The 13361-nt window shown below is 39.8% G+C and overlaps 1 protein-coding gene across 17 annotated transcripts in view; it reads right to left on the reverse strand.

The window, feature by feature from the left end:
* The window catches only part of PCDH15 (protocadherin related 15), a 609044-nt gene that overhangs the window by 376284 nt on the left and 219399 nt on the right, over positions 1-13361 (reverse strand). For 16 of the 17 annotated variants that reach the window (XM_083441352.1, XM_083441358.1, XM_083441371.1 and 13 more), the window contains one exon: positions 8129-8193. The exons of the other annotated variant lie outside the window; for it this stretch is intronic. The gene's annotated coding sequence lies outside the window, so the exon portion shown is untranslated. The remainder of the gene's footprint in view (positions 1-8128; positions 8194-13361) is intronic. 17 annotated transcript variants of the gene reach the window in all.

Consider the following 13361-nt stretch of genomic DNA (forward strand, 5'->3'; position numbering starts at 1 on the left):
TTGCCACATTTCCTCTGAATTTAATCTTGAGTAAAGAAATAAAAAACCATCAAAAAACTATGTGTGAAACTAACAACTGTTACAAAAAAAACATATTTGCTGTCCAATACCAATTCACACAGGTGGTACTGTGATCTAAACCACAGAGCCTAAGGCTTGCCGATCGGAAGGTCGGCAGTTTGAATCCCTGCGATGGGGTGAGCTCCCGTTGTCTGGTCCCAGCTCCTGCCAACCTAGCAGTTTGAAAGCATGTCAAGGTGCAAGTAGATAAATAGGATACCTATGCTTTACTTTGGAGAAAGATGGCTGGGTAAACCTAGAATGTATGTATTTTCTCTTTGACCCCACCCATTGAGATTTAGGAGAGCAGCCTAAAGAGAGTCTCTGGAAGGGGAGTGAGGGTCAAGCCTCCATTGTAAGACAGACTCCCCACATCTTACTTAAAAGTCTAGCTGTTCCAGCCTCTAAGGTATAATTATTTAATTGATACTGAAATGGGGAATGCTGAAATGTGTTTTACTGCAGGCTTTAGCATGGAGAAATTCCACCAGAGTAGAGCTGCCATATGTCCTTGTTTTCCAGGACACACTTTTTTCATGGGTATGCAAAATGAGAGTCATCAAAGCGATCCATAATTAAAAGTAAAAGTGTGTCCTCTTTTTTGCTCTTCAGAATATAGCAACCCTAAAGAAGCCACTGACCTCGTGGGTTGATAAGTAACTATTGTTTTCTTCTAGCTAACACATGATTGTTTAACCCTAGATCAGGTGACAAAGGTATTTGGTTACAAATCTCAATTTAGAAAGGGAGCTGCCTTTAGTCTTTGCTCCTGGGCTCTGTGGGAGTAAGGATTTACATGAAGCTTTCCAGGAGCACACAGCCTCAGGCTGCAATGGAGGCTGGGGTGGAGGAGAGATGGAGTTTTGATATCAAAGCTGTTTAAAGTTACCTTTAGGAAGTAAAAGTTGAGAAATTCCTCCTTGTGGCAGTGCCAGAGGATAGAGGAAAAGGGTGCACTTATGTGTGAGGGTCTCATTTATTCAGTTCGCTTTTATAAAAATTCTACTGCAAACCTTCTGGTACACTAGTTTAGTAAAAGCTATAACTAGCTGCTTCTATTGCAGAATGCAGCAGCCAGATACTTCATAGCACCAAGTTACTGGCAACATGTTACCCCATTGCTGATACAGCTTCACTGGTTGCATACCTGCTACTAGGCCAAGTTTGTGCTGTTTCACAAAGCCCAAAACAACTTGGGCCTAAGGACTGCTCCACCTTCATCACTGAGGTCCTGTGATGAGTGGTTGTCCCACACAACAATCAAGTTCAATTGACACTTACCAGTAAAGGTTTGGCAGGAACCTTTGCCTTCATTCAGACATTGTCTGAAAACTGAACCATTCAGACAGGACTTTAAGACATTTCCACCCTTTTTAACCAATCAGTATTTGTTGATGTTTCTGTTGATGCTTATGTTACATACCACCTTGATATATTTTTATGAAACTGCAGGCGATAAAAATTTCAAACAGTAAAAATGTGCATGTCACTGCTGCTATGCTCTTGTTCTCTTTAAATGCCTCCTTTTAAATTTACATGTTATTAATTTGAGTAAATATTTATCAGCCAGTAACTTTAGTCTTATAATCTCTGCGTATTTTCCGTCCCCATTTCATTGTGTAACCTCCGTCTTCACTGCCTTCAACTCCAGCACCGTCCTTGCAACTGCAAATTTTCTGTAAAGATTATTTCCAATGGGAAAAGAAATATTTTTAATGAGCCCTTTACACCTTCAGCTCTCCATGCACAGTAATTTGAAGTATCTCTTTAATTTGGTGTAGACTGCATAGTCAAACATAAGCATTATGACTTTGATTACTGAAAAGTCTGATGGGTCTTTATAAATCACAGCAGCTAGTAGGGTCCAGTATGATGGTCTTGGTGATGGCCATACAGCCAGACTTCACTGCCATAGCAGTCTATGGCACATTTTAAGTGGATTTAAGTTCCTGACCCCAGCAACAACAAAAATGGACACTGATTTCTAAGTATTTTACTGCACTCTGCAAACCTTATGGAAGCCAGGATGCCCAAATAAGCCCCTAGCTGCTAGCACAGATGGCTTTAAAGGGGTAACTAGAAAAATTCACCGAGAATATCTTAATCAACAGCAACTATTCATGATAGCTAAATGATGTCTCCACATTGAGAACAACCCCATGTTGGATGAATGCCTACTGGTTTGGGGCATGTGAACAGTTGGAGAGGCCTTTGGAAATTGTATCCACACAGTTGTTTCAGAGAAAAAAGCTTGCTGATTAGACAGATTCTGAATACTCGGTTGAAGACCTCTTGCATCTTCCAACCAATTTCTTCACCTTGGCCTTAAACATTTAGAGATTAGTTTCAGTTGTCATGACAACAGTGGAAAAAGGTGGTAGCTACCCCTCATGGTACATATTTTCACCACAGAACATTACTTAGCAAAACAGAGTGCCCATGACAATTTCCTGATTTTTTTCCCTTCCCAAAATATATCAAAACAATATTGCAAAAGCCATGTAAGTATTTGAAGTCACTAAGCAGTCTCACTAAACAGATAAAAAATGCACAGCAATGTTTAACGGATTTGGCAGTTTTTAAAATGATACCTCTTGACCTAAACTTTCTTTGACATATCCTAGGAAAGCATGCAGAGCTCAGTAATAAAAGCGGATGGTATGTTATATAGATTTGCCTGCACAGATTATCATTAGGTGCAAAGCATTCTGTGAAATATATTTCTCTCTCCCCAGGATGAAGAAATAAAATCTACTGAAACAGAGCTAACAACAACATAAAAAGATTATATAGTTTCAAAACTGGATGACCTTGCAGACTGCCCCCAGAGTCACCAGAGGAAATGTTTTCCAGTAAAAGTGTCTGGGGAACCTTTCACCTGTTATTTTGTGTTTTACAGGTGCAAAAACTGAGCTCCTCAAAGTTTTCTGTAGGAATTGATACACACCATCTCCTTCACAGAACTAACACAGCAACAAATTACAAATAGTAATTTTTGAATGTGACCTGTTCTGAAAATCAAAGGCTTATTCCATTTTAGAAATAGAAATAAGAAGAAGAAGAAGAAGAAGAAGAAGAAGAAGAAGAAGTAGAAGAAGAAGTAGTAGAAGTATTTATAGCCTGCTCTTCATTGAATGTGTTCAATTCAAGAGAATGGAACAAAGACTACCACACAAGCAACAGAGCAAAATACATACACAACAGAAAAATTGGGTGGCAATAAACCATAGCTGGTATTTCTCTTCCCTTTCCAGGAAACTTATGGGCCACAAGGTCAGTATGGCTGCTAGGAAAGACATGGAAGTGGATTTGCTGATCTCTCCCATAAGGGCCAACAATTTACTTTAATTTCTATTTATGTGTGTGTAACATCTGTTCCTGTAGAGAAGGGGTTCTCTAAATGATCCTGAGTAGTATATCTATTTCAGTACTATTCACTTTTGTTCTTGACAATAAAGAGTCAATTGACTCAGGAGATACCAGTTCATTGGTATTTAAGGATCTAAAGCCTTGTCATTCCTTGGGGATTATCAGTTTTCCTGCAAACATAGTGGGCGGTCATTTCCTAGAAACAGTATCAGATGTCAAATAAGGATCACACCCAAATAACTTGACAACAAAATAAGGCTAAATTGAAATTTCACAGAAAATAATTTACTGACAAATGTTTGAAGCTTTTCTCTTTCTTTTTGAGTTCCTTTATAATATTTCAGAATTTCAGTCTTTTCCCAGAGAATAATTTGCAAAATCCCCCCCCCCCCCATATTGCCAACCATTCATTTTGGGCTCAGTTGTGAATCCAATTTTATTTTTTCCTACGTAGTCTCAAACTGCGTCTGTGCACAACTGATGTGCATCTGTGCACAACTAATCTCTGTTCTGCTCTTTTTATTCTCAGAGACCAAGACAGGGAGGTGAGCTGGTTGCAACTCTGCACTCTGCCATAGACTCTTCCTGCTCACTAAACCCTGTTGCCCCTCCAGATTCCGACACCTCCTCCCCCCAGTCTTCTCCCTCTGGTCACTCATTGTTGTCCCACTACCAATCCCCTGGCTCTGAGCCTTCTCCCCCTGGGGGTTCCTATGGGGGTTTCCCGGCTGGTTCCTCCTACCATTCCTCTATATTCAGCCAGTCCATGACACCTGCTTAGCAATCTGATTAATGCCAGACTTTTCACAAGTATTAAAACTATGTGATGTACCAACATGTTTAATGTATCCCCCCTTCCAGCCCGCCACAGTCTTAATGTGATGAAGTTTAATCTTTGAAATACTAAACAGGCTCTGAATATGCTAAAGGATTGCTGAGCAACCAGAGTTTGGAGCTGGGTGACAGAAAACAGTTTAGGTTCTGAAGGGACTGAACTTTGATAGCTGTGAGTCTGGTACTACAGGTAAAAAAAAGGTAAAGGACCCCGGATGGTTAAGTCCAGTAAAAGGCGACCATGGGGTTGCGGCACTCATCTCGCTTTCAGGCGTTTGTCCACAGACAGCTTTCCAGGTCATGTGGCCAGCATGACTAAACTGCTTCTGGCGCAACAGGACACCACGACAGAAGTCAGAGTGCAAGGAAACACCATTTACTGGTACTGCAATCTCCCCTCTGGCCTCATAAGATCAGCTTAGGCTGTGCTAAATTAACAGATAGTTGCAAAGATGACGCAAAGCCCCAATGTCCATACCTATAATAGAACCCCAATCTGTGAAGAGTGTCCTGATTTTTACCCTGCTTGGGTAGCAGAAGCAGCAGCATGCAATGACCCATCTTGTGTTAACAGCCATGGCCAAAATGAAAAATGATGTTGAAAGCTATAAAGCAACATTTCAAGGAGTATGCTGTAGCTAAAATATACTGATATGGAACATTACGTGATTACCACTGAGAAATTTACTGTTCAAGCAGAATTGTTTGCACCATTTAGGTTTGACTAGAAAATATGGCACATCTTCTGACAAGGATAGGCTTATTGAATTCTTATTCTTCTTCTTATTTTTTTAAAAAAACTTGCTATCTCATCCAAGGATAATACACACTTCATGCTGCACATGTAGGTGAGGGGAAAACACTGGAATCCCCTCATAAGTATGCAGAGCATACATTGTGGTTTCAAAACCAGGCTGCTTATTTCCGGGGAAATGCCATCAGAGAAGCTTTGCCCCCCCCCCCCCAAGTTGTGTCAGGTAAGGAAAGCTGAAAGGCTGTGCATACACATGCTTTCAACAAGTGCTGGAAACCCGAGCCAGAATTCAAGGGGTGAACCCCCATCCTTTGATACTACTTTTTTCCATGTCCGGGGTCAGAGAAAGGAGCAGCAGAGAAGCTGAGAGGCTGATAGTCATACAGCATTATCTGGCAGAGTTAGATGAAGTCGAGAGTTAACTGAAGCACAGAAGGAAATTAAAGAAAAAGAGTGGGGGGGAACTGCATGCTGCTTCCTACTCAGTTCTCTCTAGAAAGACGACACTGAGAGTTTGACCTCTTTTTCTACACTCTGCAAATGAGTCAAATCACAATGGTATGGAGACATAATAGCTGGGTTTAAATGGCAAGGGGGAGCGGGGAGTGGGGCTGAGAGAAGCTGAGAACTCCAACATTTTTACATCCCTCAAGTGTGATGAGTAATGGACCTTTTCAGCAAAGCCAGCACATAAATTGCTTATGAACACACAGTTATAGGAATAAGCACTTTAGTGCACACTGCTGTTTAAAATGGATGGTATCCATTTTATCCGGGAATTGTGAATTTATCTGAAAGGAGGGAGAGGGATTAAAATGATGGAGAAGTTCATTTTTGGGGGTGGTGGGGAGGGGCATAGAGCAAAGATCTACCTGCTAAATAATAGCAAACAGCAAATGGCAGCTGGCAGTTGTTGTTATATTGTTAGTACCTCTAGAGGGCAGTGAATAAAAGAAAATAGAACACCAAGAAGCCAGCCATGGCACACAAATCACAGTGCAGTTTTAATACACAGTGAACAACCTCACATCCAAAAGCTAGCCTGCATTTCTCATGTTAACATGTTTTATTATTTTGCTTCTTCACCCTATAGCCCCTTTTGTCCTTGTCCCAAAGGAAATTAAGACTACTATATATATGAAACTACAGTGGATTACTCATCATAATATCTTTGGCTTTGCTTTCCTTCAACCTGTTTCCTCCCAACTAAATTTGAACAATAACACAGGGACCTGTCAGCAACCTGATGCAAAGAGATGTTGGTGACTGACTGACTGGCTGCATTTAAATAGTATTTTATCCTGTTTGAAACCAGCTGAAGTTTGTCAGTGCTAATAATGAATAAGCTTGTTACAGCTTATTTGAACATTTAAGTTAGAATGAGATATTCCTCATATACATTTTTTCAGGGGGAGGGAAAAGTGAAAGCTTAGTGAAAGGAAGGAAGATGGGCCGACAGATTTGCCTGAGAATGGGAAAAAGCTATTTTATTTTATTTAGCAGCAACGCGTGTTGTTTAAAACATCCATAGAAGATTTAAGCTGGTTTTTGAATTTGCTAGTCTGTAATTCAAATATCAGCCTTACATTGGCTATGAATTAAAAATAAAAACCACAAGCACGCTTCCATGTGATGTTTCAAGTGTCACATGCAGAAAACCCCCTAAGGGTATAACTTAACCTTACTTTAAATGTGTGATTAGAGTCAACCAAGTTCAGGTCTCCTGAAGACGGGCAGGAAGAGGGGATTTAACCCTTTCCACTACTATCCTGAAAGGGGGGAGCTTTTCTGCATAGAAAATCAAAATTTGAAAACAACCCCCCAAAAAACCCAGTTGCTTCCTAAACTTGTTTTTAATATTATTATTTTTTTTAAAAAAACCCTGATGTTGCTTTAAGTGACAAGTTTACAGTAATGTATGGTAACCCCTAACTTAATACTAGAAATAGCCTTTTCACTACTTCAAAAATAGTCGCACAAGACTAACTCCATGCTGTGGATATCAGAAAGCAAACTTTGAGATATAACAGAAAATCCAGAATAAAAGATACAATGAGCATACATACACCAACTGGCATTATCAAAATGAACCTCAGGTACTAAGCTGACCAAGAGTGAAAAGCCGTTCTTCAGACCTAGGGTGTTTGTTGATAGCTTCATTTTTAAATTAAAGATTTCTCACTTTTCCATATAAATAGAATAGTGTTAATGCTAGGGATCCTCGTCTGCTTTTTGCCAGACAAATAGTGGTAATAAGCTTCATCTTTACATTTTTTATTATTTTGGAAACATTCTTCAAGCCCACAAAAATAAAACAGCTGAACATTCATCCTCAAAATGTAGGTTCATATTAATTGGCTGAGCACAAGAGGACATGATGGAATGGACGAAAGACATATCACAATATGAAGACACTTGCCAAAATACTTATACAAGATACAAGGGCATCCTGTTATAGGGATCCTGGAGGATGGGGACTAGGGCTATAGCACTTCTCCAAAAGGTGATCTTGGTGGGGTGGTACCTATTTGATGTGTCAAAGGACTCCCCACCACTGGCTCAACCTTTCAGTGAATCAACCAGCAGGAGACGAGCTGATACAGGTTATATCCAATGCCTAAGCCAAACCCCTTAGATCTCTAATCAATAAAGTTGTGACATAATTTGAACCAAAAGGGATTTTGTCACAAGTGGTCATTCAATCTCATACACAGTGTGGGGTGGTGGGCTCATGGTGTCTGAGCATGCAATCAATTACATCATGAACTTACTTATAGGCACACACACATTTTTACTGCTTCTATAGGATGGATACTGCTATTGAACCAATATGCAATATCAAAATATCCGTATTACTTATATACCCAATATACATATATTGTATTATAATAATATATATTGTATTATAGTTTTAAGCACTGGTTTTGCTTTCGGATATCCTATTCATTCCCTTCACTGCATTTCTATACCGAAAATTTTCAATAAAATATAAATATTTAAAAACAAACAAACAAACAAATTGTATGATACCTGCATTTCAGGTTATGTTTTATGTAGCAAACATTGGTTTTGTTTTTGAATTATGTGTTTTTGGTAAGAAAAGAAATGTACCTGAACTCTTTAGGGTCACTTCATTTCCCAGAAGAGTATGTTGTTTCATTGCAACTGGATGCATTCTGGAAGGGAAAAAAGCAAAAAGAGATAAATGAAACGAAACAAAAATTATTCCTATCAACAGATAGTGAAATATTTCTGCAAAGGATTAGGCTGCATTCCCCCCCCCCCCAAGTTAATGTGTGGTCTCTATAGGATCTTTGCTGATCATTAAATCCTAGTCTGAACTGGTTACAATATTACTTAGGCACATACTTTCTAGTTGCACTAATAAGATAAGTTCATTATCTAATAACAATACATGCTGTAGACTAAGTAGATGAAGGCTTCCATGTGAGTAACATCATTCCCCTTTTGGGTAGATTAAGGCTGCAATACTATATACAGTTGCTGTTGTTTTGTTGTTTAGTTCTTTAGTTGTGTCCGATTCTTTGTGACCCCGTGGACCAGAGCACGCCAGGCACTCCTGTCTTCCACTGCCTCCCACAGTTTGGTCAGACTCATGTTGGTAGCTTCGAGAACACTGTCCAACCATCTCGTCCTCTGTCATCCCCTTCTCCTTGTGCCCTCCATCTTTCCCAACACCAGCGTCAGTTATTTAGGAATAAATAATCCTATTAAATTAAAGGAACACTTCTGAGTACAGATGGTTAAGCTTCAAAAGAAACCCTCAACTTAACCTGGAAATAACTTGAGTTGAGTTCTTCCCCCAAAAAAAGAATTGGAAAAGATTAGATACTATTCCCCAACCAATCTGAGGCTTCATAAATCCCTATGAAAAGGATGCTTTACAGCCAAAAGCCTAGAGTGGGAAGGATAGTCGTTGACTATCCCTGCTGAGGGCAGACTAATAGAGCTACTGAACTACATTAAACCTGTATGGGTTATAGGGGAAATTCTACAGGTGCAAAACTATGGATTATTCTCTAGATAAGGTTTCAGTCTATGTTGGAGAAAAATTAGGGGGCATTTGAAACTTGTCTTTCTTTTTTTGCGGCAGGCTTTAATGAGTCCTCAAAGTTCCTGTCAAGGCTCACTCAAGAGAACATCACTGTTATCTATTTCTGAGTAGGCATAAATAGAATTGGGATGTATTTCAGAGAAAGGATAATTTGATTACAAAGAATATGGCCTATTATAGTTTTCACTGGAAAAAACACAAAATTTATTATAAAATGAAGAAAACAAATGTGTGTGTGCTGCTTTAATTTTTCTTCTTTGGGAGTCATTTCACATACTCTGAGGCAAATCATCCTGAAACTAGTGGAAAAAAAGTTCTTTTTTATTCTTTAAAACAGAATAGAACATAAAAAGACACTTTCATTCATTCTGAGTGCAGATGCAAATAAAATATTACATCATAGTTTTACGTGCAAAGCTTTATTGATTGCATATTTCCCAATGGTATGTGTATCATTTCTAATTTGATTTCCCCCCAATCTTTTCTTGCACCACATCAATATCATATGTTCTATGCTCTTATGGATGCAGAAACCAATTTTAAAAGAAGCATCTGTATGGAAATCATTGAAGACACTCAATGACATCTAAGTTATTTTCCTCTTTCGAAATTTGAAATACCCCCCAAACAAAACATAGCCTAAGGGCATCTAACTGCATTTGCACATAAATGCCACCCGCACCCCCAATCATTGTTAGATTGCAGGCTTCCATCTCTTGCAGGGAGGGGGAAGCTGTCTTCTGTATTTATGTTACTTTGTGAAATGTTATATACATGGCCTATGTAAACACCAACACATTACTTCTGAAAGGTATCCTTTTTTGAGGATCTGCAATTCTTTAGGGACCATAATGAATGCAAATTATATAGGGAGGCTGCAAAATGCTAACAAATGATTTTATCTACCATGGCCTAGATCTTAAAAACAACTAACCCACTCCACAAGGTCTTGTTTTAATCATACAACAGCTTCCAAGACACCATGGCAATTACATTTTGAAACTGTGAGGAGTTTCAAAAAATTTATAAGGTGGGTGGCAGGGGAATCCACTTTTTAATCCTAAACCCTTAGGCATTTTTAATGTCTTAAAGGGAACATGAGTAATGTCATGCCACATTAGACCAATAGTACATGGAGCTCAACTTTTTTTTTTATCTAACCATGACTAACCAGATGCCCAGGGCAACTCCTAAGATGACAACACCAATCCTTTCATGTGTACCTGGATAACACAGGTTTTGTTCACATTGCTCCATAGGGAGCCAGCATCCTTGTAGCTAGGGCAGCCTGCAGTATTGGGTAGGTAAGTAGCCAGGGGATGAACACAAGTGGCAAATGGTTTCAGGGCAAATATTCAGTGGAGGCAGCAGTGAGCAGGTGGGGAGGGGGCACAATTCACCACCCCACCAATCTGGTGCCTGAGCCAACAGGCTAGCCTCAGATCATGGCAGGGCTGGCCCTTATGAGGCAAGTCCTTATGTAGGGCTCAGCAGAAAAATGCCCTAATACCGCTTCAGCCACAGTCAGCTTTAGGGTGAGCCTCATTTGGAATCAGTAGCTCAGTTGTAAGGTCTGCCTTTACTAAGGGGGGAAAATGTGCCTTCAATTACTTGTAAAGTGCAGCTGCTCCAGCAATCTTTTACTCCAGCACAGCAAGGGAGTCCCTTGTTGCATTCCAAGTCACAAGAGACAATGCAACATATTTGGGGCAGAGGTGCCCTAGTAACCATTGGGCTTCTCTTGGGGACACGCTTCTGGGTGTGGAGCTACATGCAATGTCCTTTCTTATTCAGAGGCCTTATTCTCACCCCCTGAAAAAAAAGGAATCCAGTCCCAGGGACCTGGCACATAAGATGCTACTCTGTGAAAATATTTTATACAGGCTAATTGTGCAGAGTATGAAGAACTCTTCCCCTCCTTACACTCATTGCATGTTAAATGCATCTTCATTGCATGCAGAGTTCTGAAAGGAAAGGATTCTGGGGCTGTATCAAAAAGAGAAACTGGAGCAGAAGTTTGTGATCTGCCCAGTCAGTAAAGGATGCTACTCTACCACCTGTTCCAATATGAATCTTTCCATGCATTCATAAAGATCTTCATGAGTTCCTTCTCCATCTTAGCAATGAAGTGGGTGTGACATATAGCATTCATTATCATGGCACCACAACTGTATAATGTTCTGCCCCAGGGCCTACTAGGTCCAAGGATCTCAGGTGCAATCCCTGGAATCTCCAGGTAGGGCTAGGAAGTACTCTGGTATGAAATCCCAGAAAGCAGTATTATTGAACTGATTTGTACAATGTGAAATTCTTCGTTGTCAAATATTCCCTGTTGTCGCATGCATTCCACACAGAACTAAACCTAAGGCATTGGCAAAGGTGCTAGATGTTGGTTAATGAGAACACCTTGCATCCTACATTTTAAAACTGGAGCTATTCTCCAAATATTACAGTAATTCTTTTTTTTTTTAAGTTGGAAGCAAATCCCACTGAAATAAATTGTAAGTGCTTCCCATCATCATTATCATCAAGTTTGTTTATATTCAAATAGCACATTGAACCACTTGAATAGCCAACATACTCAAAGAGGTTGAGGTTGCAGCATTCAGATGAAGTAATATTAGAGCCATGAAAATGTAAACTTCAATGTGGATTCAGTTCTTCCTCCTAAAATAATCACAGCAGGAAGAACGGCTCCAGCAGTTGAATTTTTATTTTGTTTTCCCCATGCTGGGTGAAAGTCACAAGATCAACATAGAGTTTTTTAAAAATGATGTGCAATCACCAGCACTCTGAAAGTATCCATAAGGCTACCATCATTATCAGGAAGCTAATGAGAACACTCAAACATATTTAAGCCAGCTTGTTTGGGAAAATGCTCACGTGAAACAATACACAGTTCATGCTCTTGATCTTTTATTCTCATTAACAACGGTGATCAAGAATAGACAAGGAGCAGCTATGCTCATATAAAAAAATTAAACAATTTCAGAGAGTGCAATTTAAGACAAGGGAATTAGAGCATGACTTGCTTTTTAATTATTCTCACTTTAAAACAAAATGATCAAAACAAATTCCTATTCTGACATTATTCTTCCTTGATGTAAATCTGCTAAACCTCACAGCCTGTAATGATCTCAGTTGTTCCAGAATCAATATAATTATCTGGATAATATGCCATTTTAAGGAAGGTTGGCATTTGGAAAACATGATTTGATGAAAGAACTCAAATAATAGGACTGCCTTCTACACCATAATTTCCTCCCTTAACAAGCTCCACAATAGACAATATTTTCCTATTCCTTGCCCCATACAGGAAGGCTCCTGGTTGTGTACAGTTGCATCAGCTTTGTCTGTCTTGAGATGATCATAATGGATGTACAGCCATATCTTGGAAGTCGAACGGAATCCATTCCGGAAGTCCCTTTGACTTCCAAAACATTCAGAAACCAAAGCGTGACTTCTGGGTTTACAGCGTTTGGGTGCCAAAACGTTCGAGTACCATGGTGTTCAGGGTCCAAGCTACAACTGTACATTAGCCTGGTTGATGTTAATATAAAAATGCTATTTGGACTAAAAATATGATAGATGTAAGAAACACTTGCCAGTGGTAGATGTGAAAAGGATCTAGAGGTCTTAATAGACCTCAAGCTTAACATGAGTCAACAGTGTGATGCAGCAGTTTAACAAAACAAAAAAAGCTAATGCTATTCTAGGCTGCATCAACAGAGGTACAGTGGTAACTTGGGTTACAAATGCTTCAGGTTACAAATTCCGCTAACCCGGAAGTAGTACCTCAGGTTGTGAACTTTGCCCCAGGATGAGAACGGAAATTGTGTGCAGGTGGCGCAGTGGCAGCAGGAGGCCCCCATTAGTGAAAGCGTGCCTCAGGTTAAGAATGGTTTTGGGTTAAGAACGGACCTCCGGAACAAATTACCGTATTTTTCACTCCATCAGATGCACCTAGTTTTTAGAGGAGGAAAACAAGAAAAAATATTCTGAACAAAACAGTGGATGTATAATTTTTGTGGTTCATGCTGTGGCCACAAACATGTGATTTGACGGTGAGTTTGGGGTAGCCCAATGCAAAAATCCTGAGGATCCATGTGGATCCGTGCTATGTAACCACGTTTTAAGTGGGGAAGGAAGGAAAAACACTGAAGGGACAAGGAGCATGCGTGGGGTGTGTGGAGAAGGAGCTTTTCACCAAGCTGAGCTGGGGAGGAGGGAGGGAAAGAGAGCACGCTCGCTTTAAAGCAGCCAACTGGA

The sequence above is a fragment of the Podarcis tiliguerta genome, assembly GCF_965153285.1.
Source record: "Podarcis tiliguerta genome assembly, chromosome: 5".
Classification (NCBI taxonomy): domain Eukaryota; kingdom Metazoa; phylum Chordata; class Lepidosauria; order Squamata; family Lacertidae; genus Podarcis; species Podarcis tiliguerta.